Raw genomic sequence first — 26,165 nt, forward strand, 5'->3', positions numbered from 1 at the left:
AGGTGTCTACTTTGCAAGTCTCCTGCCTCACCAGGTAAAGTTGATTTGCTGTGGGCTGCCTTGCCTAGTCTAAGGAAGACTGGAGTTTAAAGCATCTCTGAGACTCTGAAGTCTTACATGCTTCCAGATTTGCTATTTCTTGAGGGAATTTCCAAGACTTAATTACTCTAATATGCTCGGTACCAGCTGTTCTGTCTGCTCTAGGCACACTCTAGTTTTCTCAAAGGCTCACATGCTGTGTTTTGAGCAAGCCTTCCCAGGATCATCTTAGACTGAGATGACTGGTATTCCCAGGACTGTATGTTTCTGTTTGAGACTTATGAAGAGGAATCACTTCTATCATAATCCTACAAAAACAGTAAAATATGCAGTGTAGTTGGCATTACACCTAGTTCATATGTCCCAACAAGACCAGAGTTCCAAGGCCTCCTTGTCTCTCAGGAACTGTCAGCTGAGATTTGTTTCTGGTGAACCCTGTTTGGTTTTAGATGCAAAGCTTCCAGCTTCACTGATTTCCTTGCAAAAAAAGAAAAAAAATGCATACCTGGTGTTCTGTGGACTTAGTTAGCTCTCCTGAAGTGTCGTGCTATAACCAATATCATTTGTATGCTCTCATTTCCTGCCTCGTTTCTCTTTCCATCTGTCACATCATCTTCTTCTTCCTCGGGGGCAGTGCCCGGGTTTACAGTTCACAGTTAAGTACAAATAAGAATGCTGCCTCCACAGCTGGAGCCTTGAGCTAACGTCCCGGCTTCAAACCTTGTGCGTTTCTAGCTGCAGGAAGCTGTTTAGCAGTCTTGGGTGTCACTGAGCATGTTATCAGTGCTTGCCCTGTGGGTCTAGTGTGGAATTAAATTGATGTGCACAAAATACTTAGAATAACCTGCGAGGTGGTGCTGTCACCGCACACAGAGAACTTGGTATTCCAGGTTCTTCTCCTTGTCTAAGAAAACTGGAGTTAGCCTAGGTAATCTGATCCCAGAGCCTGTCTTTTTAATCTCTGTACTCTTGCAGGTTTTAAATGCTGCACTATCAGCATTTGAAATTTTTAACTTACACTTGTTTAGTTGATATGAAACAAGAGGCGTATGAAGTGTGGTGTACCATTAACAATGGGGCACAGTAGATGGTGATGCCGCTCTGTGCGCATTGCGGAGGTGGGGAGAGCGGTCAGTGTCTTCACCGTGACCTGTCGGCATTCAAGGATTTAACTGACTTTCTTGATGCCAGTCCTGGCAGTTACTAGGATTGTTGTATTATCTGTAAAAATACAGTGACAAACTTTAAAACTTGTTTCTTCTGGAAATCTGCCCCTTTTTTGTTGTGTCCCTCTGGCAGGGATTTCTGTGGCACCTGCTTTAGTCCCAACGTGCTGCATGGAGGTACTTTGAAAGGTAGTTTTAAGCGGTGCACGGGGGATATTGTAGTTGGTTGTTAGCATGGGTGGTGCCGCACCGTTGTGTTCTGGAATATGTGTTAGTCACCTTTCTGTTGCGGTGATGAAGCACCACAGCCAAAGCAGCTCAGATGAGAAAGAGTTTATTTCGGCTATGGTTCCAGGGGACAGAGTCCATAGCAGCAGGGAAAGCAGGGTGGCCAGAGGCAGACCGGGAAGTCGAGGGATCACATCTCACTTTCCAGTCATACACAGGAAGCAAGGAGAGGGAACTAGGAGTCAGGTGAGGCTGTCACACACACACGCTTCCTCCAGCAAGGCACCAGGTCCTAAACTTCCATAACTTCCCAGACAGTACCACCTACTGGGGAGCAAGTGTTCAAGTACATGAATGCAGGGATACATTTATTTTCATTAAAGCCATTCAGTATAACTAGCTGTAATGGTGCACACCTCTAATCCCAGCACCCCGGAGGCAAAGGCAGGTGGATCTCTGAGTTTGTGGCCATCCTGGTCTTTAAAGCAAGTTTCAGGACAGCCAGGGCTATATATATATAGACACCATGTGGTGGGGGGGAACAAAACAAACAAACAAACAGAAACCAAACCACTTAGTATATATCTACATACGATTTTAAAATTGTTGTCTGAAGTAGATATATTAAAGGTTTTATTTTTTATCTTCTGGTTTAGGAATGATAAAAGTATATGGAAACAATTTCCTGACAAAATGGTCTGTTCAGAATCAGTTAGATTATCTTATAACCTGCTTCTAAGAAGGTCACAGTAAATTGCACTTTTAAGGCTAACAGTGACATCTCCTCTCTTTTTTCTACTGGAGAACACCTCTCCTGTATTCCTGCTGAATGTTGGCTTGAAATCTGGGCTTCAGTCAGAACCAAAGCCCCGATAATGGGAATATCTAGAGTATTCATATACAATCAGTTGCTCGTGCTTATGGAAAGCCCTGTTCCTTACTAAGACTCCTAAAGCTTGGCTTGTGTAGCCTGAGGAGTGTGCGGAATGAGAATAAAGGGAGGGTAGAGCCAGTAGAAAACACCCTTTCCCTTGAGTCGCCAGTTTGTATTTACATAAGACAGCCAGAGTTCATTCGGTAATGAAGTTGAAGTAATCCTCCCAGGGGCTCATTTTACACAAAAACAAATTGCAGTTTTCATTCGCATCACTGGGTGGCGATTTCTCACAGTTCTGCATGACTGTTTAAAAGCCAGCAAACATGGCACTGTTTGTAATTACCAGGACTTCTTCTGTTATGACACATTTAATTGTGCTTTTAACACATTATCTTTAAGTTGATTACAAATCTACTAGTGTAATGTGCAACCTTGTAGTTATTTTAAATTAGGAAAGGGTGTTGCGTAGATGTTGGCACATAATTCTATCCAAAACCAGGACAAAGGCCTGTATTAGCTTTTTATGTTATAGGGAAAACAGTAGTGACAAAATCATAGGATATGAAATGAAAGGAAATAATGTAGATTACTGTTGTTGCTGCACTAATATTGTTGATCAAATATTGGATATAATTTTGGAGCCGGCAGAATGTAATCGAGCAAACTATTGTGGAGACAAAAAGAATTGGGTTACAATACAACATTACATTCTTTAGTACATGCAGGCACGAGAACTCTTAGTTCCAATCAAGCTACTTGTTTTATAAAGCTGCATTTAAAACTATTTTAGTAGTTCATAGTCGCTTGGGTTTCTTCTTTAAGTATTGGTATTGAAAATATGTATCTTAGTTTCCCTCTTTTACATAGCTTAAGCATTAAATCAGATTTTCGAAAGTAATCAGTTGTTTTTAAGGTTCTTTCTGATTACATTCCTCATTCTGTAATTAACTTAAAATACTTAAAGTACGACCCCTGTAGTTTTAGTTAGGACTTTAAAGGGTAGTCTCTCACTGGGCAGTGGTGGCGCATGCCTTTAATCCCAGCACTAAGGAGGCAGAGGCAGGAGGATCTCTGTGACTTCAAGGCCAGCCTGGTCAACAGAATAAGCCCAGGACAAGCCCCAAAGCTACAGAGAAACCCTGTCTTGAAAAACCAAAAAAAAAAAAAAAAAAAAAAAAAAAAAAAAAAAAAGTAGTCTCATCTCTGTTTTCCATTTTTTTGAAAACGGAAACCTAGCTGTACACAGTGAAGATTTACACTCTAAGAACGGGGATAGTAAGTAACTTTGACTCTATGCTGAGCTGAAGCCATTAATTATAGCAGCAGAAACTAAATCAGCTTTCAGCACGGGCTTCCTATTCTTACGCCTGTCTTACCAAACAAATGCACTGATCTTAAAACATATATTCATGGGTTTAAGAAGTAATTTAATCTTGTCCTTACATAATGATATCCAGAAACATTCAAATACATTTAATTTAACATAATGATCTCTCTATTTTTTTTTATTCTTGGTCTTTAAATTCTAAAACAAATGTACAAGGGTTTTTTTTTTACTTAACTTCATTATGAAATGGAAGTTCTTATTTTCCCATTAAAAAATGTGGAGCTGTGTGTAATGGGTGGAATGTTCGTATTCATTGCTACTTCATTTCGGTCTAGTACTACCCTTCCTATCTTTATGAATGTTTAGAGCGAGAGAGGATTGATTGTATAGAATAGGGGAAAGATGCCAGCTGCACCGAGAGGCAGAGCTAACCTTTCTGTTTTATACAGTCATAGGGAAGTCTTTCTGGGACCCAATGGACTTGGTTGACTTACATGTAAATTAGGACTCTGTCTCTTTCATCTGTGTTTCTGATCCTTCCCATGAAGGCAGCACTTGGAGAATACACTGGTCCTGGGAGCCATCACTGGAATCTGATGAGATGGGCCCGCTGTTTGGCTGAGATACTAGTGGTATTAGTCCCTCTGCAGATGATCCCAGAGGACATGCAGGGCTCACTCTCTAGGAGATAGTAACTGTACAGCATCAAATATATTAAGATGCCTTGAGAAAGCCCTCGTTTAACAGGGTGTTACAGTTTCTCTTCCACTTCATTTGAACCATAAACAAATAAAAAGCAAGTGAGACACAAAAATTTTGGATAACTTCTAGTAAAGAGCAAAAAGCTTCATAATTGGAAGAAATGAAGTCATCTATGCATGTGATAAATTTGGAAGCTTTTTTAAGCTAGTGAAGCATTTGGGCAGTGTTTTGTTAAGTTGATTACACAAGTATGCATTCCCAGCGCTCAGTAACTTCTTGGTCTAGTTGTGCGCATCTCTGTTGTCTTTAGGGTAGATTGTCTGACAGATATTTCAGAACAATAGCTAAGATTTCATTTCTAGTGTGGCCGTGGGGATGGAGATGGAATTGGCTGGATTACTGTGATAGCGTGTTCTGAAGGATGCTTACTCAGATGGTCAGCAGGGGAATGCTAGTGTGCTTATCATACTAGGACTTCCTCTAGAGTTTCTCACGGGCTTTCTTAAGAGACTAACTAACAAGTTGTGATAACTGGTTTCCATGCTTTCTCTTAAAATTCACACTGTTCCTATCTGATGAGAGAGAGCACATTAAGGGAAATGTCCAAGCACGGGTATTTTATCAAAGTAGCTCTGGTAGGGTTGGGAGACCTAAGGGACTGTCTGATAGTCTTCCTAATACAATTGGCTTTCTGCATCTGCAGGTACCATATCCATAAGGAAAAATTATGACTTTACTAAACATATGCAAGACGTTTCGCCCTTGATTATCCCTGAAAATATATTGGATAGCAGTTATTTTTGTGCTAAATTGCATTTTGTTTTGTAAACAGTATAAAGCAAATTTAAAGTACACGTTATGATATGTCTAGGCTACATACAAATGCTACTCATTTTTTATAAGAGTTTTTATAAGAGTTTGAACATCTGAGGAACCTGATGGGACCCAGCCACTCCACTGTTTGTTAAGGAAGTTGCTGTTGTGTAGACCTAACCTACATCTCACCAAACGGAATCTTGGAACTTAAGCCAGAGAAGCGTAACATCCTTTTTTAAAAAATTTATTTAATTTTTTAAATATTATTAAAAATTTCCATCTCCTCCCCTCCTCCCCCTTCCCTCTCCTCCTCTCCATCCATACCCCTACTCCCTCCCTCTCCAGGCTGAAGAACCATCAGGGTTCCCTACACTATGTTAAGTCCAAGGTCCTCCCAACTCCCCCAGGTCCAGGAAGGTGAGCATCCAAACTGACAAGGCTCACACAGAGCCCGTCCATGCCGTAGAATCAAAGCCCATCGCCACTGTCCTTGGCTTCTCAGTCCTCCTCCACCATCAGTCACATTCAGAGAGTCTGGTTTGATCGCATGTTCCATCAGTCCCATTCCAACTGGTCTTGGTGATCTCCCGCTAGTTCTGTCCCACCGTCTCAGTGAGTGAACACATACCTCAAGGTCCTGACTTTCTTGCTCATGTTCTCCCTCCTTCTACTCCTCATCAGAACCTTGGGAGCTCAATCCAGTGGGGCTCTGTCTCTATCTCCGTCCATCGCCAGATGAAGGTTCTATGGTGATATGCAAGATATTCATCAGTATGACTATAGGATCTGGCCTTTTCTGGCTCCCTCTCCTCAGCTGCCCAAGGAAGTAGCTGGGGGCTTCTCCCTGGACACCTGGGAACCCCTCTAGAGTCGAATCTCTTGACAACCCTAAAAGGGCTCCCTTAATTAAGATATACTTAGCATCCTTTTAACAATGTGAAATGGGTGGTTTGTAGGGATGGAGCTGTTTGAGGATTGCTGAAATCATTCTCCTCTAAGGGATGAGTGGGAGAAGAAAGCGTTCTCAGGTGGAAAGGCAAAACGATCAGGGCCCCTGGAAAGTTGCTGTTTTGCTAGAGAGTGATCAGGGTCACCAACGCTAAACTTGTCTAGAAAAATAGTTTCTGATGGGCCAGGACATGAGAATTTCATTCTCCATTCAGCAAGAAATGTTTATTCCAATTTAAAGCATCAATGATTTAATTTTTATTTCAAATTTAGCAATAGCTTTAAAAATGAAGTTAACGTCTATCATTCTGTGAAGACCAAAAATTATTTAAAGTTGATCACATTTCTGTGTTTGGTATATATGCACATTAGGGTGACACACAAGCCAGAGAAACAGCAGTTACACAACATGGGACTACACATTTTGAAACAAACACCTCCAGCTGGAAAGTAGAAGAGAGGAAGATGGGAACGGGACTCCAGTATCCCCTGCAAGGGCATGCTGCAAAGACCTGAGACGCTAGCGAGCTGAGATGTGCAGTGTTCTTAAGAGGCGGCATTCCCAAGGGTGACACACCCAGGACTCAGCCTTTACTGTAAGCGTCTCCGAGGGAGACTAAAGAACCAGATGGTTTCTTTTTGTTTTTTGTTTTGTTTTGTTTTCTTTTGGTTTTTTTTTTTTTTCAAGACAGGGTTTCCCTGTAGTTTCTAGAGCCTGTCCTGGAACTAGCTCTTGTAGACCAGGCTGGCCTCGAACTCAGAGATCTGCCTGCCTCTGCCTCCCGAGTGCTGGGATTAAAGGCGAGCGCCACCACTTCCCTGCCAGATGGTTTCTTTTTGAAGTTAACATTACCACAGTTTATTTGAATTATACATTAATAATTCTCAATATATCACGTTATAAGGAAGTGTTTTAAAATGATGCTAAACATTTTAAAGTATTTAGTATTTCATCATAAATTGAGCTATAAATTTAATATTTCTTCATTAAAAAGTAAGTATGAAGCAGCATATATGATAATTTTAAGGCTAAAGGAATCTTAATAATTTCCAGCAACCTCACATCTAAGTATTTTTGTTTGATAGTTACATATTGCAAAGTAATTGAAAGTATATAATTTTTTTTCTAATTCTGGTAAATAGAAAATAGAGCTACCTAATTAGAAAAAAAGGCCAAAATGACATTTGAAACAGTTATAGTGGAAATGCTCTTTCTACTGCGAGGCATCTTCTTGCCATCTTCTTTTTATTACTAAAGCTGGGTTAAATATGTCACCGTAGAAATTTAATTATGATTTATACCTGTTATAAAAATATGCTAATACATCCAAATATGTTTAATATTCTCAGTTAGGATATATTTAAATGCTTCCTGTGCCCCAGCAGTATGAAGTTTTCTCAGCTCCTTTAGGTCTCCAAGGTTCCAGGATCTTGAGGCATGTAGAGTTCAGTGTGATACAAATGGTATTTCTCAAGGACGACTTGTGTGCACCTTCCTGAAGTCAGGGAGAGGCATTGCGCTGTCCATACTGAGTAGTGTGATCTTCTCACAGTTCAAGGACAAACAAGACTCAGGATTTCATGCTTTTCATTCTAAAATTTTCTGTTAGCTGTAGAAAAACAGCAACACTATATAGGCGACTCTTATGCAGGCACGGCGTGTTCATGAGGAGCAAATGGCTCTAAAGGAAGCTGCTGCCAGAGGCCAGTATTGCTCACGCATGTTCTTTTCTTCAGATATTTGTGTTATGGTCTTGATTTTATATCCTGTTTTATAATGTATGCATTAAAATAAATTGAACAGTAATTAAAATTTAAAATTAGAAATATGATTACATAATTTTGTTTAATGTGATAGTTTTATATTACAGTTTAAGAAAATTTCAGTGCATACTTTTGACTGAATGCCTAACAGCACTGTGTGTAGAGATTGCTCTGAAGGCAAAGATGGGCCTTCTCTCCATTTATCTTCTTTTCCATCTTACATATTCCAGGTGTTCTTACTGCGTGAGATGCCTTCTCTGATGAATGTGGAGTTAAATTGGGCTTTTATCTCTTTAAAGTTTTTAAATAGCACTGCATTTTACTGATACCCTTATAGATTTAAAAAGATTGAAAAATCCTTCAATTGCCCTAGTCTCTGTTAGACTACCTCAATGGTACTAAATGTTTTCTCATATACATTGAATTCTTTTCAATGTTTTGTTTGACTAGTTATCAAACAAAAGGCATATGGCAGTTTAACCTGACTAGTAGCCCCAGCTTCTCTCTTACTAAACTTCTAAATTTCTCTTAAAAATATATAGAGAAAAACTTACAGCTGTAACAGATCTTAAAACTGACATACGGGTGGAATTTGGGGGAGAGTTAGGCTGAGAAGGAGCTGCTAGCTCTACGACACGCAGGGGTTCTCCAACCGGAGCTCGTAACCGCTTAGGCCCTTTCACAGGGGTTGCCGCTGGAGATGCCACAGGTTACATTATGATATAACTGTATCCAAAGTACAGTTATGAAATGGCAGTGAAAGTAATTTTATGGTTGGGGGTCGCCACGACATGGGGAACTGTATTAAAATGTTAAAGCCGAAGGAAGGTTGAGAACCCTGGTGCTATGTAGTATTGAGACCCACATGATAAAACCCTACACTGGCAGATGTTGTGAGAAGAAACTTTTGTCTCCTAGTCTTATATCTCTCCCAATGTCACTCTCCCTATGGGCTCAGTTTAGCTCCCCAGTGCTTTTATTGGAAATCCAGTCGCCTGTGACTTTAAGGCAATTAGATCAGAAAGGTTCTGCTTTCTGAACTAATGGGGAATTAATGATGTAAATGTTTGGAGTAGAGCATGGACATGGATTTTGATTATCATAGTTTGGACATAGTTTAAAGATTTTTTTAAAGTGCCTGCACTTGTCTGTTTACCATACACTAGTGTGGTACCCTCAGAGACCAGAAGAGAACATCAGATCCCCTGGACCTGGAGTTACAAATGCCTGTGAGCCGCCAGGTGGGTGCTGGATATTGAAACTGGGTCCTCTGGAAGAGCAGCCAGTGCCGAGCCATCTTTCCAGCCCCCAGTTTGGACATAGTTTAAAGATTTATGTGCTTATGGACTTGACTGCAGGAGTGAAATTGGTTGTGCTGATAGGTGGTGGATAGTTAACAGGCCCAATGAGAGGAGATTAAGACAAGGCACCTCCTTCATAGAGGGTTAACGCTTATCTTTCATGAGATGCTCTAGACCAGCTGATTTACTGTGAGAACAAATCATGAAGAAAGGCTTCTCTTCTTTTGCTCCCTTTGTCACCATGGGCTTCTCCAGCCCACATGTTGTAGCTGCTTTCGCAGGAACGCGCTGTCATACCTTCCACTATGCTCTGGACAGGCAGAGGCCATTGGCATGAGCAAATGGATGGTGTAGATAAGCCAGCCTCTTTTCTCTATAAACTACCTGGCCTCAGGTGTTTAGTTACGTAAAATAAACTAGGCTGTCGATCAAAAGATGTGTTTTTCTTCCTGACTCTTTTTCTTTTGTTTTGTTTTTTCCTTTTTTTCACCCCCCTGCTATGGAACAGTGCATGAGATAGGTCCATAGTATATGTCAGCTCCTCAGCCTGAGGCCTTCTGGTCTGCAATCATAAGAAGTAAGTCCCCGTTCTTTATAAATTACCTCATCACCAGGATTCTGTTATAGTAGCACATATAATAGTCTAATCTTCTATTTTTGGTCTCCTGAAAGCATGTGTAAGTAAGTCAGTAAGTAGAGAAGGGAGCATTGGTTATCGTTGTTAATGGGGAGGTACGTCTAGACTCTAAAAGAAAAGTGGCTTGGATAGAAACAGAGGCAGAATCGGGGGAGGTAGCAGTGACATTGGGAATTATTCGTTATTTTACTTGTATTCCTCAGAACTAGACAGTAAAAAGAGGAAGCCCCCCTAGGAAGGAAGAGCTGCACTGAGGGACAGTCAGGAAAAGCAGATGACTGGTTAGGATGCTGTGTGCACAGTTCAGCTGCTGCTCGTGGGGATCTGTATTTGTATAGTCCGGCTGGGAGAGTACGTTGACAGTGTGTCCTAGACTTTAGCAAAGCAGATGTAATTTCAGTAGTTACACTTTGAGTTACTTATCTTTGAGACGTAGACAACTGTAGCTTATAAAGACGCTACAGTTAGTGTTTTTGACGGCAAGTGATTTAGCTCATTTATTACTGTTGAAGTTGTATGTTTTACAGATTCTCGGTAAATGTTTTTTAATTCTCTAAGATGTTTATAGCAATTCTTACATTATTTGATAGATATAAGCTATAGTATAGGAAAATCTCAAACTTCTCATTTCTTCTCTAATAATTTAGTAATTTACAAGGGTGAGAAAACTATCTTGGGGAGCTAGCCAGAGTTTTAGGTTTCACTATATTTTGAAATGTTTATATTTTAACAGGTTATACAAAATTATGCCATTTATTTTGTGATAATTTTTATCATAATTTTAGTAATTTAGCAATTTTGATAATAGAAATGTTTGTTATTCATCTCTTTAAATTAACTTGCAAGATATTTCTCTGAAATTTTCAGTTTAAAGTTTTTTTTGAACTTATGTTTGTCTTGTTATCATGTATATGAGTACACACATTTGTGATGTGTACATGTGTAAGTACAGCTGTGTGTGTGTGTTTGTGGTCGCTATGGCACGTGGACATAGCAGAGGATACCTTTCTGGCATCTGGTCTCACCTTTGACCTTCTCAGCATAATATTGTTTCTATCATGCTGGATACTCCCTTCTAACTGGCCTTCAGACTTGCTGGTGATTCTTTTTGCTCTACCTCCCATCTCACAGTAGGAGTGTGGGAACACAGGCACACTCAGCTGCTTCCAGCTTTCTGGCAGGGGTTCCAGGGGTTCCGGTCATTATGCCTCCCAGGCAAATAAATACTTTTATTTACTGAGCCGTTTCACCCGCCTTCAAGTTTGAAGTTGAAATCTTTAATTATATTACTGCAAATTAATGTTAAGTATATGTAATTTTTTTTCCTCTACAGTAGGTTTTGTTTTAACTGCTTAGTTAATTAAGTTGAAATGCTATCTTAAAATGCCAGTTATCTGAATGATCTTTTCTACTGAGGGATGATATCTCTTTCTTCATTTTATTATTTTTAAGTTCCCTTATTCATTTATAAAGTGTGTGTGTGTGTGTGTGTGTGTGTGTGTGTGTGTGTGTGTGTAAAGCACATGTGCGGTCATGGGACTATGAGTACATATGCACACACATGTGCATCTGAAAGCCAGGAGTCAACCTTAGGGAAGCTCTGCTCCCCAGTGATGGGTTATAAGGAAATGCCTGATCTTCTGACATAGTTGCTAGGATAGCTTAGAGACATCTTACCAACCTGTGAGATCCTCTCCCCCTTTTAAATTTAAACTAGTTTTCTCTTTTTAAACGTTATGTGCTAGTGCTTCTGTGCATGGTGTCACAGGAAGGTCAGAAGAAGGGCTTCTATCCCCTGGGACTGGAGTTACAGACAGTAGTGAGCTATGGTGTAGGTCCTGGAAGCAGCAAGTACTCTTACCCACTGAACCATCTCTATAGCCTCTGTGGTCTCTCTTTTAATTACTGCTCTTATCAATTGATCTGGACTGTCAGTTAATATTTTATTGACTGAAGTAAGCTATTTTTTTCAGCTTATTTATTGGACAAATTTTAACTTAAAATAGCAGACTCTTTGGTGTCCTATACCTGTGGGGTAGCATTGATACATAATTGGAAATTTATTTGTCTGCATCGTATCAGAACATTTCTAAGAAAGATTTGGGCTTGGTTTGCCAATGGAGAGAAACACCGTTGGTCTCTTCCAGGAAAGCATACACCAGTTTGTTTATTTATTGACAACATTTTCTTCACCACAGTTTATATCATGTAGGATTCTAAGGCTCAATCAGTTCTGAGGTTTGATTTATAACATACAATAGCTATGCTCCATCAGATAAGAAAGGTGTGGAAGAATTAACATCTGCTAACTTTCTAGACTGCAGGGTTGTTAATCGATGCTGTCCAATTAACTTTTTTTTTTTTTCCTGCTGCATGTTTTTCGGCTGTGCCCTTTTTTGTCACGTTTCTGTCTAAAACATCCTGAGTGTTTAGTCTCAGAGCAGGAATATTCGGGCTCTTCACAGTCCTTGGTAATCACTGCTCTAACACATTCAGTTCCTGCCAGCAGAATATGACCCTCTTGTACCAGAGTGAAGAAATTCTGCTCTGAGCTTGTGCACCTCTGCAAGGACCATCAACAGTCATTTTTGTTCTACACAGATATGGCGTCTTTTGTATCCTATTTTGGTATTAATATGTCATCTTTAGGTTTTTTTCTTTTTCTACATGTGTCTTCTGTAATGTTTAATTTTCAATATTTTCAACAGCATTTTGTACATTGTATTTTATAGATTTAAAAGGCACGAGTGTGAAAGATTGATATGGACCATTGGCCTTTATACAGGGCACTTGCCGTGTAATAAACTAATAGTTGGGTTTGCATTTTTTTTTGCCCTGAAGTTGGTGACACTCAGTCTCTTTCATAAAATTTTCATTACATATATGTACGTATGTATGCATACATGTCTGTATGTGAGCATGCAGAAATCGTGGTGTGTATGGAGAAGTAAAAGGAGTATTTGTAGGAGTTGGTGATCTCCTTCCACCGTGTAGGTCCCAAGAACTGAACTTAGGTCACCATGCTCGGCAGCAAGTGCCTTCTCCCCCTGAGCCATCTTGCCAGCCTGAGATTCACTCTTAAAGTCAAGATCATCAGGGAATTTTTGTTGTTGAACAGGGTGTGTGTGAGAGAGAGAAGAGAGACAGTTTTGCTATGTAGCTGAGGTTAGTCTAGAATTTACCAGATTAAACTGGCCTTAAACTGACAGTTTCCTGCCTGCACCTCCCATATATTAGAATTGCAGACATGTCGGCTTCCTCACTAACTTTAAGTAGATTTCTTTTTTAAAACAATCAGTTTTAAAGACAGTCAGTACCTACTGTGCTGCCATTTGTGGTGTGTACAGTGAAGGCAGTTACAAAGCTACATGGGATCTTACCGAATGTGCCCTAGTGTAAAATGAAGACATTTTGGGGAAAAAAAAAAAAAACTTTGTGAGACTCATCTTAGCTTCTGGAACTTGTCATGATGTCTGATTTGGAAATGATGAACTTGTTGTTTGAATTTGATAAGCAAAGTTATGTAAGTTTAGGTTCCATGTCATCATGGGAAAGTGTATTTCCTCCCCGCCACCTGACTGATAACCCATGTCAACTGTCTGAAATCTGTGGATCTCAAGGCGAGTCCTCATTTGTAGCCAGTAGCTCTCACTCATACGGAGAAAATGACTCATATTCAGGCTGAGTGAAGCACTCTATAAAGATTTTTAAAATATTATTCTTATATATGTATCATATATAGTTTGAGCTTGGAGTCACTCAGAATAGGGGTCATGGGCCCTCACCAACTGGTTTATCCTTATTAGTTCCACAGTAGGGGTCTATCAGCCTAGACTGTGACACCCCAAGCCCTTTTAAGGACTGCTCATTATGGATATTCCATTTCAAATGTGATAAGACTGGCATAAAACTGGTCTCTGATTTATTGATTTTTTTTCCTGGGCCTTTGACTACATGAAGTGGAACCAGCCATGACATAACTGAGCTCACCGAACACCCTCTCTCTGCACCAGCGTCGATGTCCATTCCCATCTTGGTACATTTTCCTAGGAGGGTCTTCTGAAATCTTCACAAAGGATGTCCCTTTCAGTGAGCTGCGTACCTGCCCTTTTGATGTGCCAGAGTGTGTAGTGCTTGTATCCCTGGGCATGCATGAACGTGCACACACACACACACACACACACACACACACACACACACAGATACTGCTGTGAGGCAATTTACAACATTACATCAGTTCTAAAAGGCCTGTGAAACATAGCTATTTATTTAGAAGGTTTTCCTTAAAGTGGCTTATCTTACGTCTTCTTGTTAAGAGACTTAAAAGGCCAACATAAAATCTGATTGGAAAAGTTATTGTGCCTTTGTTTTACTATAGCCTTCAAAATGTCTTCCCTCTTATTTTGTTGTGAAACAACCATGTATCTGCTAGGACCACTAAGAAGGATTTTGGTTGTTTAGTTTTTTTGTTGTTGTTGTTTTGGTTTTTTTTGTTTGTTTGTTTGTTTTTTTTGCCGGTGTTACCTTATGGTCCTGTGGATTTTGTCGTCAGTGTGTCTATCAGACAGATGTGGGTATTTTAGTGTAGAGCGCTCTCTGTTCCGAAGTGTCCAGCAGTAAACTGCACGCATTTTCATCATCAGGTGCCTCACACACGCCCCGTGTTCCGGGTAAGCACCCCCGGTTTAAGTGCAACTCGGAGCTCTTCAGCAGCTTAAAGGGCTCCTGCTTGATGAGACCAAAGTGTGCCTGGATGAAAATGCTGACGCTCCTCCGGGTACTTCATAGGAGAGAGACGAGGTCTTCTCTGTGAGAAGGTCTTGGATTAGACTCCTTTGCTGGGGATTGCTCATTTGATTGTTAGAGTGTACAACTGAAATCAGCTCCATGGGGAAGATGTTGGGGTGGATCCACTCAAAGCCCGATCTGTGTGTGGGCCCAGTTGTGTTGGTCAGCCTGCCAGCATTCCTGCATCCACACTACCAGGCCTGCTCTGGCCAGGTGAGGGGCGGAACCAGCTTTCGCCCAAGTCCATGCCCGCTGGGCCAGCTCTCCTTCATCCTCAGTGCCATCGAGGCGAGGGGCAAGGCCAGCTCACCCACACCAGTGCCATTGCTGCCAGCTCTCCTGCACTTCTCCAGCGTGGGGCGGGGCTGGCTCTCCCACACCAGTCCTGTAGTGCCAGTTCTCCCACTACCGCACCACCAGGACCAACCAAGTCTCTTGTGCTGCCCATGCGAGGGACAGGACTGGCTCCCCTGCATTCATGCAGTGTGTGCCAACTCTCCCAAGCTCATATTACCTCTGGTATCATGTGGTGGCTTATTGGGGGTGGAGCCAGCTCAGGGCTGCCCTTGGGCATCAACATGGCTTCCAGGTGCAGTACAGATCCCACACATCCTCATAACCCTCGGTGGAAGTATGGGCCACTGACATCAATGCAAACCTAGGCTGCCCCAGGACCACGGATCCAGACATGGCTCTTGGCCACATCAGGGGCCTACACATCACCAAGGTCTCAGGTGACTTCGAAGAACGCTCACATCAGGGTGTTCCTCCAGTTCTGCTTCTCTTCATGGTGCATAGACCACTTGATTTCTCTTCCTCTCCCATCTCTCCACGACATATTTGCTTGCTTCTTTCTCTCCCATCTCTCCCCCATATACTTGCTCACTTCCTTCTGCCGCTTCTTTTCACCATGCCCATTTTTTTTGTTTTTAATAAGGTAATATAAATAGTTGTGGCTGGTTCATTTGGTGTGTATGTTTATGCATCTGCATGTGGAGAACAAAGGACAGCTTCAAGTTGTCTATCATTCACCTTTTTGGGGGAGTAGGGTTGGGCCTCTCGTTGGCTTGGGACGCCCCAAGTAGGATAGACTGGGCAGTGAGCTCCAAGGGTCTTCCTGTCTCTGTCCTCCTGGTGCTGCCCAGGCTTACAGGTATAACACTACCATACCTCACTTTCTTTATATTGGTTCTGGGTCTCGAACTCAGGTCCCCATGCTTATGAGACAAGCTCCTTACTGACCAAACCAGCCCCTTAGGCTTGCTTAGTTTTTTTTTTTTTTTTGAGACAGTCCCACTCTGTATCCAGCCTTGCCTTGGACATGTGATCTTCTCCTGTTTTGCATTAATAGGTGCTGCAGTTATAGGCATGAGCTACCATGCCTATCTAGAATCAGCTTTGGGGTCTCTTAGATTCATTTTTCCTACTTTTGATTTCAAAGTTAAATATATTTGTGTTTTAATCACTCATAGCTTAAGCTTAGAGTTTTATAAGAACTTATGAATTAGAAGTACAGAGGTGTTTAGTTTGTACTTGTATTAAAATAGTAAAATCATTCAACTGTTTAAAAGTAGTGGCACCAGGCTGTAGTAAAGAGGAGGACTGGAAAGTTTCACTTGAGACACTGCTGGAGAATTGACCCCTAGGGTGGTCTATGGTTGAGATGCTCCAGTCTCTAAGGTCGTTTTGAAAATGGTTTAGTTTTAAATTCCTGTAGGCTCATCATATTTAGCCCCACAGCTAGATTTCGAGGAGGCTGACATGTTTTCTAATTCTAGAACCGCTGGGGAACCACAGCTCATGAGGCACTGGATCTTAGTAGTTGTAAAATGCTTTTCAAATGTCAGGTGTTTGGTAACCATTAGTTGAGTACATGAGAAGATGGATTCACATGGGAAAACCTCTGTACTGGACTCCCAACTACAGATTTAAGTCTTAGAAATGAGGGTTTTATTTGTTTATTCATAGATCATATCTAGCAATCTGTTGTTAAAAATAAATTCCCAAGGTAAGGTAAAGTGAAATGAAACAGTAATGAAGTATTTTTCCCTTGTGATATTTTACTTACTAGTAAGCCATTGGCACAGAAGGGGCAATCAGACTAGGAGAATTCTAGAAAGAAGAAAGGCTCAGTCTGCAGTCACTACCCAGATGCAGAGGAAGCAAGATGAGAATGCTGCACTGAGTAAGGTACCAAGCACATGGCTAGATGTAGATAAGGATTATCGGTTAGTTTAAGTTGTAAGAGCTAGTTAATAATAAGCCTGAGTTAATAGGCCAAGCAGTTTATAATTAATATAAGACTGTGTGGGACTTTGGGACTGATTGACTGCCGGACCAGGCGGGACAGAAACTTCCATATACACAATGGGATACTTTTCAAGGCGCACACTTATAGGTGACCTCCAATTGCCCTTGGATGGTGTTCGTGTTCCAATAGTGGAGTACTGTAGACTGGACACTTAGAACAGAGATTTATTTCTCATCTGGGAAGGTGATGCTGACTAGTGAGGGGGTGTCTACAGAATGCCCTCTCCCTTCTCTGTGTATGAAGGGGAAGGCCAGATTTCTGGAGCTTCTTGATCTAGGGCTCTGCTCCCATTTCTGAAGACTACAACCCCAATAGCTAAGTGTCCCCTAAAGCTCTGCTAATACCCTCACTTTGGGGGTTAAAATTTCAACAGACACATTTTTGGAAGACAAAAATACTCAGTTCATAAAGGAGAGGAAAAACACTGACTCAAAATATAGAATAAGAAAAAAACCTATACAAGTATAACACTTAAATCTCTACAGCTGTTTAGTGAATAGCATTTAATAATACATTCCATATCCTAGAGGCAGCCTGTGAGGTGGAATGGAGTCTAAACTATATAAAATACATGCACAAACATATGTTTATATATATATATATATATATATATATATATATATATATATTATGCATTTGCATATTATATACTTTCCTCCAAACTGTGAGGCCTGGGGCCTTGAAAACTTATAGAAAGATGAATTTTGTGCAGGGAATCTTAGGGGAACCTGAAGCTGAAGAGCCTTAAATTGGAAGTATTTCTGTGACAGTTTTTGTTTTTTTCAGAGAGCCACTTCGGTATATCAAAGTAGTTTGAGTGTCTGCTTGTCTAGTGGTCCTGTCTGTCTGAGCTTTGTTCTTGGCTGCACTGAGTGTCCCACTGCAGGTCTCTGTGCTAGGTAGCACCCACATTGACTTCACTGTCATCCCTCTCTGCCCTACTGCCTCCTAGTTGGCTTTGGTCCCTGTTGTATGGGACCTTCTTGCTACTGGTTTTTCAGAAATATAATGCTCATTTGGGAGCATTTGTAGAAAAAGAGGGTGTTTGCCTGTGTACCCAAGCATCTGTGGCTGGAGGTCTTCCTGGTTATATCCTGGCAAGTCCTCCCTACATCTCTGACACCTGCTCCCTAAAGCCGCCTCAGCGAGTTTGCACTCTTCCATGTCCCTTTCCTGCCTTTCATAGACTTCATTGTAGCCATTTCTAGTTATTTTTCATCATCTCTATCCCCTGTTCCACTTCGGTCCCCTGATGTCTTCTTTTATGAATTGTTACAATAAGAGGTGATTCGTGCATGGTGGGCCCACCCACTGAAACAGTCTACCTGAGCTAATGGGAGCTTGCCACCCAGCCGGACTGGGAGGGAACAAGCATAGGACCAATGTTTTTGGCATTTGCATGGCTGGGGCAGACTGTGGGGCCACTGGCAGGGATCTACTGCATGTACTGGCTTTTTGGGAACCTATTCTCTTTGGATGGATACCTTGCTCAGCCTAGATACAGTGGGAAGGTCCTTGGACTTTCCACAAAGCAATGTGCCTTACCCTCTCTGAGGACTGGGGGTGAGGTGGGAGGGTGTGCAGTGGAAATGGGAGGAAGGGAGGGAGTGGGAACATGGATTGGTAAATATAATGAAAAATGATACTTTGTTTTCTTTTTTTAAAATTTTTTAATTAATTAATTAATTAAAAAACAACAAAAAAAGAAGTGGTTCAGAAGTTGATGTTTGTAGGTTGACTGTGGAACACTGAGAATCCTAGCTGGCAGGCAAGACAACTGGGTTTCCTATCTACTCTTGACCATGCGTGTCCCCTATTGTTTTGTATAGATATAATGAGCAACAAGCCACCTCATGTATATGTGATGAGTGGTTGCTTTTCCACCCACCTCTAACCTTCACTATTCTAGCCACGGAGGAAAAGCTCTTGATTCTCACTTGTATCATTCTCTGCTCCTGTTGGAATATAAAAGTAGTATGTGTTGTCTGAGGCAATGTGAGGAGTCACAGCAGAATTTCAGGGCAATGCCATCAGCCAGTTTTCTAGTTAACACAATACTGAATCTACTGCCTATTTAAAAGTTCTTCCTTGCCAAACTTGAACCAAGTGACTGTTTATATAATTCAACACATCTAGTTTATGTCATTTGCCAGAGGTAATTACGATTGCCCACTAAAATGACAATTAAAATCTATTTGATATTTGTAGTTGTTTTTGTAGAGATTTTAAAAATGTACTTAAAATGAGATTTCTCTATCAGAATTCTATAGATTCTTTAAATATTGAATTAATATATTCCTTTTAGTATTTGAATTTTTTTTGGAAATTTCTACCTAAGTATACTATAGTATATACCCGTGTGTGTGTGTGTGTGTGTGTGTGTGTCTCTGTGTGTGTGTACGTGCTTATTTTAAGGCTGACTACTTAGTTTTGAAATCCTGTCAGGCTCCTCTCTGGAGAAAGCTGATCCTGTTCTCCTTCCCTCAGTCACTATTGACTGCGAATACCTCATCCTCTAAAGACAGGGCCTTGTGAAACTATGCTCCCATCCTCGCTGGCATATTGACTATCTAGTCTCCACAGGTCTATGTAGACTGCCATATTGTTGAGCATTCATGAGTATAGTATTTCTGTCGTGTCTAGAAAATATTACTGAAGAGCAGTCATCCTGTTCCTCTGGTTCGAAGAATCTTTCCATCTGCCTTTTAAATATTTTACTTATATGTGAGTGTTTTTTCTGAATGTATGTATGTGCACTATGTGCATGCCTAGTGCCCACAAAAGGCAGAACACAGCATCAGATCTCCTGGAGCTAGGAGTTACAGATGATTGTGAGCCATCATATGGGTGCTCTGAGATTCAAACCCAGGTCTTCTGTAAGAGCAGCAGTTCTTTTTAGTGCTGACCCATCTCTTCAGCCCCTCCACCTCCCTTTTCATGATATCCTCTGAGCCTTGAGCATAGGAGTTGTGTAGGTACTCCATCTGGGGCTAGGTATCCCATGGTTACCTCTGTAGTAGCCTCTATAAACTGCAGAAGCAAGCCTCTTTAATGCGGAGCAAGAACTGCACTAATTGGAAGCAACGTTGATTTAGAAAAATAGTGGTGGTAATTTGTCCTCTAGACCCTGTGACTCTCCAGCCACAGGTTCCTTGCTAGGTGTACAGTTTGAGGCGTGAATTCCTTACTATTGAGCAGACCTTGATTCCAATAAGACAGGTGTCTGTACCTCCAACATGTAAGTGCCATTGTTGGACATATCTTGCCAGGCCAGTCATTATTATAGTTCCTAGGATTCACAGCTAAGAGATTACAGATGATAACTTTTCTCTCCAAACACTTCCCTATACTCTTGACAGTGGTCAAGAAGGAGGCTTCCAGGTTAGTACCAACTTAATTTCTCCAAGTCCTGTGACCAGAACATGTGCTGTTTTCAGCAATAGAGCATTACTTTCAAGTTCTGACAGGCCAACAAGGCTCATAACAATAGCCTATATTGTTCTGATTCTCTTTGACTTCTCGATTCAACAAACTGAAGGAGGGTATTCCTTATCTCTGTCCTGTAGAGTTCTCTTTACATTTTCTTCTAGAAGTTTCAGTGCTTCAGGTTTTATGTTAATGTTTTTAATACATCTGGAGTTGATTTTTGTGCAAGATGATAGATTCTGGATAAAAACAGCCTAAGGTTGAAAGGGTTTACTTTAGCTCACAGTTTGAGTGTATAGGCCTTCAGGGCAGGAAAGCCACAGAAGGAGTGTCAGGAAGCAGCTGAACCCATTACACCCATGGTCAAAAAGCAGAGCATGAACAATGCTGATGGCTTAGCCCACTTTCTCATTTTATGCACTCCAAGACCCAAGTCTAGAGAATGGTCCTGCCCACTTATAGAGTGGATCTTCACACCTCATTTAACTTGATTATTAATCACTCATAGGTATGCACAGATGATAACTGAATCTGAATAATCCTTTATAGCAATGGCTGTAGGCTTGTCTACAAGTTGATCGATTGCAGGTCCCATCAGGTTGACAGTCAATACCAAGCATCCTGAAGGTCAAAGGGGCTCAAGAAAGCCACATGCTAGTGTATGAAAAGCCTACAGTTATTAGCTCACTCCCACACTAAAGACATCAATACCTTCATAAGGCATCATGCCCTGGTCTTCTCATAGCAGGGTCCATCTCCCAACACTGTTGCATTAGGAATTCAGTTTCCAGCACATGATCCTATGCTTAGTATATGTCGGCTAATTTTAGAAAGAGAAATACAGTGAAAGTGGGTGAAATCCATAAACTGGACAAAATGCAGATATCTTTTAAGAGAAAAAAGAAAGAATTCTAAAAGATTCATTACTCTAGGTTTGAGGGAAAGCTCGATGACGTCAGTGAGGCTGATTGTGTTAGCCTAGGCTAGGTTTGCTGTTAGAGAAGAGGACAAGTCCAGGAACTATAGAGGGTTGGGAACTTGAGGAGCTCAGTAATTCGAAAAGGGATGCAAACCATAACCACTTACACTATCAACAGTATATGTCAGGCTTTTGTTAGATAGTTTCCAGTAGATTATACTTGCAACTATCTCAGTGTCAATTTTATTTTTGTTTTTGAGAGTTGAGGGGAAACAAAATCTACAGTGCTCAAATATCCCACCCAGAGACACACTAGTAGATGACGACAATTAGGAACATGAACCCATTTCCATATCAGCACTAAGAACTCTGCACTGTGAGGAAGCTAACAACGTGTCAGCGATTGCACAGTGGGTGAGTGACAGAGCTGGTTTCAAGTTAGCCTGTCAGTGCTCATAACTAGCCTACACCCTGTCTGCTGGTTTTGTTATTTGGGGGAGACCATCTTGACTTACATAGGTTCTAAATAAATCCAGTACAGTACACGTTCCTGCAGTGCTGGTGTCAATCTAATAGTGGCCCAGGGGATGACAGTAAATCTTTCTGAGTGTCAGGCTCATATTCCTGTTCCCTTCTTATCTTTGAAGTTGGTCTTTAAAAACAGTAAATTGTATTGATGAGTTTTTTTGCTGATTATAAATGTAAAACTATTGCATTAGCATTCTTTGGTAAAATTATCATTTGTGAATATATATGAGAAGTTGAGATAAATAGGCAAAAATATGTTTTTATAGCCCCGTATATACTAGTCTGCACAGCAAACACTATTAACTTTGGTAAACTCTGTGTGGCGCCTGCAGTCCTACTGGAGAATGAATTGTTGCCACCACATTATAATAACTAAGAGACTTGAAAAAATAGCTTTCTGATTATTTTATTTGCCTTGAGTGACTTCCCTGGAAGCAGGGTCTTACTTTCAATTCCTCACACCATCATCAATGCTATTTACCTTGGTTAAGTTTTGAAACATGTATAATGTATGCTCTGCTTGGCAGCAGGAATGCCATATGCTCTTAGATTGCTTCGGTGTAATTTTTAAAATGAATTGATTTAGCATATGAGTATGTAAATGATTTCATCAGTTATTAAATAATATCTATCTTATACTTAAAAATTAGATATTTTAGAACTTAAAAAAAACAAATCTCTTTTGTTTTCTCTGATCCAAAATCCAGTTTAATTTTGCCTTAAAGCTATTCTTACTGCTAATATCTAATGCTTTTAAATAATCAGTTAAGATACCTTTGGGCATTTAAATTCCTTTTCTGTTCAGTAATGTCATTAGCTTGAAATATAAAGATGCTTTCTAAGGAAACTGACTTGCCTAGCCAGATCGTGTAATGTAGTTATTTTGCAATGTGATCCTTAAAAGCTAAACACAGAGGCTGCTTTCCACAATGCCTTGTTTCCTAGACAGTGATGTCATGTTTTAAGCATGTTTAGTTTGCAAAGGTCCTGCTTTTGATCCTTTGGTTGTCACTTTTTTATGCAGTTTCTCCCGAGTTACAAAGGTACTGAAAGTAATTAGCTTCATTAAGGTCCGTTGCTGACACTGTTGTGTTTCCCTCCTCATTCTTCTCCTAGGCTCCTTCATTAAGACCGTATTCAAATTTGGATCATGGTTCTACTGCTACATCCATGCCATTATCATCTAAATAGCAATTACATATTCAGAAATAACAGCTTCTCCTTGGCTGTCCATAACTTCACATTATATGTAGATTCAAGTGGGAATTAGGAATAAAATGAATCTTTTCTTTGTGCTTCACAACCCTGCCTTTCATCCTTGTTTTACCAGATAATGTTGAATAAGCTTCTTAGAGACTGAGAAAGACCAAATGGATTGCTCAGCTTTAGTTATGTGTGTGTTTGTATGCATGCATGTGTGTTATGTGTGTGTGTCCCTGTGTGTATGATATATACACGCGTATGCAATAAGTTGTTTATACATTAGCTAACCAAGTTGCAGTGACTCTATATTCAATCACTCACGTGTTTACTATTTAGCCTTTACCGTCTTGGATATTCTGGGACAAGTCAGGAGATTAATATGTTAACTAAAGCAGCAATGCTTCATAACCTGAAGCATTTAAAGGAAATCTTTTAAGACTTATCATTCCTTTGTAGGCTAGACTTCAAAAATAGAAGTAGACTCTGTTATTAAAACAGTAACATACTTTTCTAACTATTGTGTTTCAGCAACCTTGTCATAGGGTTTTATTGCTGCGAAGAGACACCATGACCATGGCAACTCTTATTAAGAAAACATTTAATTGGGGTTGTTTGCTTACCGTTTCAGAGGTTCAGTCCATTATGACCCTGGTGGGGAGCGTGGTGGTGTACAGGCAGATGTGGAGCTGGAGCTGTTAGAGTCCATCTTGATGGGCAGGCAACAGGAAGTAGGTTGACTGTCACTGAGCCAAGCTTAAAAAAAAAGATCTCGCCTGGCGGTGGTGGCGCATGTTTTTAATCCCAGCACTCGGGAGGCAGAGGCAGGCGGATCTCTGAGTTCGAGGCCAGCCTGGTCTACAAGAGCTAGTTCCAGGACAGGCTCTAGAAACTACAGGGAAACCCTGCCTCGAAAAACCAAAAAAAAAAAAAAAAAAGATCTCAAAGCCTACCCCCACAGTGACATACTTCCTCCAACAAGGCCACACCTTCTAATAGTGCCACTCTCTTTAGGGGGCATTTTCTTTCAAACCACTACAGTCTTTAAAACTTTATTGTATAAAGAATAAGTATTGAGTTGACTTGGCTTAACCTGTTGGATAACATGGTTTCAGCAGATATAATAGGCATAAACATTAAGGTGTTATGCTGTTTAGGTTGTTTAAATGAAAGTTATCAAGCAATATCAAATACACAATATGTGTGTGTCTATGTGTGTGTCTGTGTGTGTGTGTATGCTTGTATATAAGTACAGCTAGTTATATTGTATAGATTGCTCTTTAGAATTTTGTAATCAGGAGAAGGAGTGGGGGGGAGCTAAGAGGAAAGGTGGGAAGTGAAGATAGTAGAACTTTAACCAGTGGGAAAGAAGATTGTAGGAGCCAGAGAGATCAAAGACATCACAAGAAAATCCACAGAATCAACTAACCTGGGCTTATAGGAACTCACAGAGTCTGAACTGTTAACCAGGGAGCCTGCATAGGACTAGCCTAGGCCATTTATATGTATGTGACAGTTGTGTACTTGTCTACCTGCAGGACTCCTGACAGTGCAGCAGGGACCATCCCTAAGGCATTGGCTCTTTGGGACCCTACTCCTAATACTGGTTTGCCTTGCCCAGTCTAATACAAGAGAGGTGCTTAGTTTTGGTGCAACTTGATATGCCATGTTTTGATTCATGGGAGGCCTTCCCCTTTCTGAAAAGAAATGGAGGAGGAGTGGATTGAGGGACAGAAGAGATGTGGCAGAATGTGAGGAAAGGAGGGAGGGCAAACTGTGGTCGGGATATAAAATAAATAAATGAAATTAATTGAGAAAAATGCATACCTTTTAAAAATACTGTTTAATATAGTCTGTTTGTGTCTTAATATATTTTGTAACTTACTGTGTGATTAAGGAATGTTGTCATTAAGAAATTTTGCTTTTAGATGTTTGAAGTGAGCTTTCATTTCCTTACTTTTTAATGTGTATTCTCAAATATTTCATATTAAGTATGTGTGAATGATTATACATTGAGTTCCTTTAAATACAATTTGTTAAGTGAGATTTTAGGCTCAATTTTGGGGTAATAATATTAGAAATCTGTGCAGTTGTGAATCCTCACCAATTGCTCTTGGGAAGATTCATACATCGTCCTCTTGCCATCTTTGTGGATAATATGGAGAGGTCAGATGTTGGTGTCCATTTTAACTAGTGCCAACTGAAAAGGACATAGTGCAGGCACAGAAAGCAGAAGAGCAGGAGAACCCCAAGGAAACTTAGAGCTGAGAGCAAAGTCAGGCCCTCAGTGTGCAAGCACAGTGGGAAGAGTGGGGTCTCTCTGCTCAGTGATGTCTTTGCTAAACATCCTGTTGAATCTGTCCCTGAATTATAGTTTGTAATGCTACTTTGTGTAGCAAGCTTTCTTGTCAGACTATCGTTGGACTGTCAGCCTGCAAGTATGACCCAGAGACTTATTAATTTTGAAAATTTGAACTTTAGCTTAGGCTTGACTCTTAGAACTTAAATTAACCCATTTATATTAATCTACATTCTGCCACGCAGCTTGGTTACCTCTTAATATGGTACATCCAACTTGCTCTGAGTCTGCTGGCAAAATTGCATGCTTAAATTCCTCTTCTCAGTTTCCCTCTTTTTGCCAGGAATTTCTGCCTATATCTCCTGCCTAGCTATTGTCCGCTCAGCTCTTTCTTGAACTAATCAGAAGGCACCTTAGGCAGAAACACATTTTTATAGTATAAACAAATATTCATCAACATTTTCCCCTTTTTATCTAAATAAAAATGGAAGGTTTTAACACTAATATAGTAAAACTATATACAATAAGAGCAAATATCAGGTATGGTCAAAATCAAAAGGAAGGGTTTTAACTCTAACATAGTAAAACTATATAAGATAGGAATAATTATCAAGTAAGAATTACATTTGCAGTGTTCAGTCCATTTGTATTTGCCAAATTTGGAGAAATTGCTCCATTATCTGCCCTTTCTTGGTGAGTCCAAAGTTGATACCTAAACCATTTTCTATCATAATGTGTATTACCATCCTATCCTAAAATATCTTGTTGACCTAAAAACTTTCCCTTAGATAAACAACTGGAGCTTTTATGCTTCTCAACCTTATAAACTTTACATCTCTTATGTAAGTTTCTTTTCTGAATTTGATAACACAGAAAACTGTAACTATAA

General features: G+C 40.4%; 1 protein-coding gene across 2 annotated transcripts in view; it reads left to right on the plus strand.

Annotated features, from left to right (window-relative positions):
- The window catches only part of Umad1 (UBAP1-MVB12-associated (UMA) domain containing 1), a 147,611-nt gene that overhangs the window by 6,447 nt on the left and 114,999 nt on the right, over nt 1–26,165 (plus strand). The gene's annotated exons all lie outside the window — the stretch shown is intronic.

Source organism: Arvicola amphibius, chromosome 2, assembly GCF_903992535.2.
Source record: "Arvicola amphibius chromosome 2, mArvAmp1.2, whole genome shotgun sequence".
Lineage (NCBI taxonomy): Eukaryota > Metazoa > Chordata > Mammalia > Rodentia > Cricetidae > Arvicola > Arvicola amphibius.